Raw genomic sequence first — 3,215 nt, 5'->3', positions numbered from 1 at the left:
GCTGAGCGGCAGAATACCATTCACGCCCTAAGGCCCACCCTCCGCCACCACCTCCCTGCTGAGAGCCAATCACAGAGGACGCCGGGCATTGGCTTCTGTCCCATTGGTCGGTGGCTCACAAGATGCGAACCCGCGGCGGCGGTGTCGGCGGCACGCAAGAGCGCAGACGTACGCTGGCTCGGGCGCAGAGGACTTGTAGGACTCAGGTCAGACCGCGGCTGTTCTGGCGTGCGCTGCTCAGGGGGCGAGCCCTCCGCCGCCGCTGGAGGTCGGTTAAGTCATCCCTCGTGCTGCAGCTCACCTGTCGGGAATGCTCCGCGTGGGCCTTATCCCCACCAAGAGAAACGCGCTGTTACACACATTTTCTGATTCTTAACCACGGTCCATTCAGATTTTCCTTCCCAAGTGGCCAGCTCCGGGCAAAGATTTAACCTTGGGACGGGGAATGCTCTACCTTTCTTCCAGCAGCTTTCAGGTTTTAAATTGTATTCATCTGCAGTAAAAAGACATCAGAAGGCCGGGATCTAAACGCTCCGAGGCGTTTACCAAGAGCTGGAGCAGGAAAAAGTGGATAAAGTGCTGTGAAAAGAATGAACGAGCTAGTTGCTTAACAGAAGGATCGTAATGGAGTCCTACTGAAAGGGTTTTAGCTTTATGTCGTTACTTTTTGTAAGCGGGATACAAAGAAAGCAAACAAAACGTAACTGTAGATATAGGCTGTGTTTAAAACGTAAGGGGGAAATCCCGAGTCATTAAAGCAATCACGAAATATCATCGATCTCTTTATTAAAAAAACCAAAACAGAGGTCTTGGCATAGTTTTCAAGGGCAAAGCATGACAAGAATCCGCAGTGCTTTCTTTAATTTTTGTCTATAAACCTCTTTCTGCCTGACTCAGACTGACTGTAACCCAATCCTTCCACTGCAGACCAGCGGCACCATTTAAAGCAATTTCCCCTGTGCAGTATTTGCAGACTAACAGATCCTACCAGAAGCTCACAGAAAACATTTTTGAACTCTATTTTGCTTTAATGTATGTTACGACCTATCTAGCTCAATTTTCTTCCTGGGTCAGCAAATGACACTTGTTGCAAAAAGGATACTTTTTGCAATCAGCCACACAACTCTACCAGATGGAACGACATACTAGTAAAGGGAAAGGAGATTTGTTTCTAAGACTGCACAAGTGGATGAACCAAAATATGCGAGTTGATTGACCGCTGAAGAAATGCAGTTGTTGGTATTTACTTCTATCAGTGGGTCTCAAAGTGAGGTCCAGGAAGCCCAAGGGAACCTTGGGATCTTTACAGAATTCCACGTGGTCAAACTACTTTCATAATACTAATAAGACTTTATTTCCTTTTGCATTCTAGAGACTACATGATATGTGATGACATTGTCACTCTAAAGACCAAGAGAATGTATGTTTGTATATTTTTGCATTTAAAAACTTTTCAGATTTAATTTCTAATATGGCAACTATGAGTAGGTATAACCCACAAAAATAAAGTCTTTAGGGTCCTCAATAACAGGTGTCTTGAAGCCAAAAAAGTAAGAACTTCTACAATATACAATTATCTAGTCCTCTAAACTTCAGCCATAGTATCTACCTCTCATTATGACTACAGAGAGAACATCAGTGGTCCTCTTGGTAATTGCTTCCCTTCACATTTATTGATACATTCAGTGCTTTAGTAGAAGAGAAGGAAAGAGAAAAACAAAAGAGGCCTCAGAAAGAGAAGCCCACTTATTAAGAACAGCTTTCCATCCCTTCCCTGAGTCTTGGAGACCTGAATTGTTTTCATCTGTAAATCATTGGTTCTGAAATTTTTCCTTGGTATTAATCATTTAGGCAATGTTGGGCATTAACAAATAACAATTGTTCTTAAATTAGGTAGAAACTGTTTTATTATTTTTCTCTAAGAGGTCATGGCAGAATTCTAAGAATGACTCCCGGTGAGCCTGCCCTTCTATAATTCCCACCCCTTCGAGTGCGGGGTGGCACCCTTGAATTTAATGAGACAATACAACTGCTTGTTACATTGTATGGCCAACGTGAGATTATCCAGGTGGGCCCATGTTAGATTATCCAGGTGGGCCCATCTAATCACACTAGCCCTTTAAAAACAGAGAATTGGCTCCTGCTGGTGGCAGAAGAGGCGGGGAGAGATATTTGAAGGAGAAAGTTAGCCATGCTGTTGCTGGAGGGAGCTGTGTGCCAAGAATGTGGGTACCCTGTGGCAGTTGAGACTGACTCTTGCCTGACAGCCAGCAAGGAACTGGGGATTTCAGTCCTTCAGTCATAAGGAACTGAATTCTGCTAAAAACCTAAACAAGCTTGGAAGTGGATTCCTCCTCAGAACCTCCAGATAAGAGCACAGCACAGCCAACACCTTAATTTCTGCCTGTCAACTTTAGAGAAACCACCCAAGCCCACCTGAACTTCTCATCTACAGAACTGTAAGCTAACTTGTAATTTTTTAAGCAGTTGAGTTTGTGGTAATTTGTTATACAGCAATAGGAAACTAATACAGAGGTAATTAGAATATATTTTTTAAATTGAGGTAATAGTCACATAATGCGAGATTACCCATTAACCATATTTAAGCGTACAACTCCGTGGCATTAGTACATTCACAATGTTGTACAACCATCACCTCTATCTAGTTCTAAGATATTTCACCACCTCAAAGGAAACTTGTACCCGTTAAGGGATCCCTCCCTTTTCTTCCCTCCCCCCAGCCCCTGGCAAACACTCATGTGCTTTCTGTCTCTATGGATTTACCTATTCTGGATGTTTCCTGCAAGGGGAATCATACAATATGTGAGTTTCTGTTTCTACCTTCCTTCATTTCGCATAGCATTTTCAAGGTTCACCCACATTGTAGCATGTATCAGTACTCCATTCTTTTTATAGCTGAAAAATATTCCACCTGACGTAACACATTTTGTTTATCCATTCATAAGTTGATGGACATTTGGGTGTTTCCCTTTTTTGGCTATGTGAATAGTGCTGCTATGAACATTTATGTGTAAGTATTTGAATGCCTGGTTTCAATTCTTTTGGGTAAATAGGAGTGGAATTGCCAGATCGCCTACTAATTCTATGTTCTGCTGTTTAAGGAATGGCCAAACTGTTTTCCACAGAACGTACACCATTTAACATTCCCACCAGCAATGTATGAGGATTCCAATTACTCCACATCTTTGGCAACA

This window comes from Delphinapterus leucas, chromosome 1, assembly GCF_059928025.1.
Source record: "Delphinapterus leucas isolate spDelLeu-1000000601 "Yukka" chromosome 1, BTC_Dleu_Yukka2, whole genome shotgun sequence".
NCBI lineage: Eukaryota > Metazoa > Chordata > Mammalia > Artiodactyla > Monodontidae > Delphinapterus > Delphinapterus leucas.
This window is presented reverse-complemented; position numbering follows the sequence as displayed.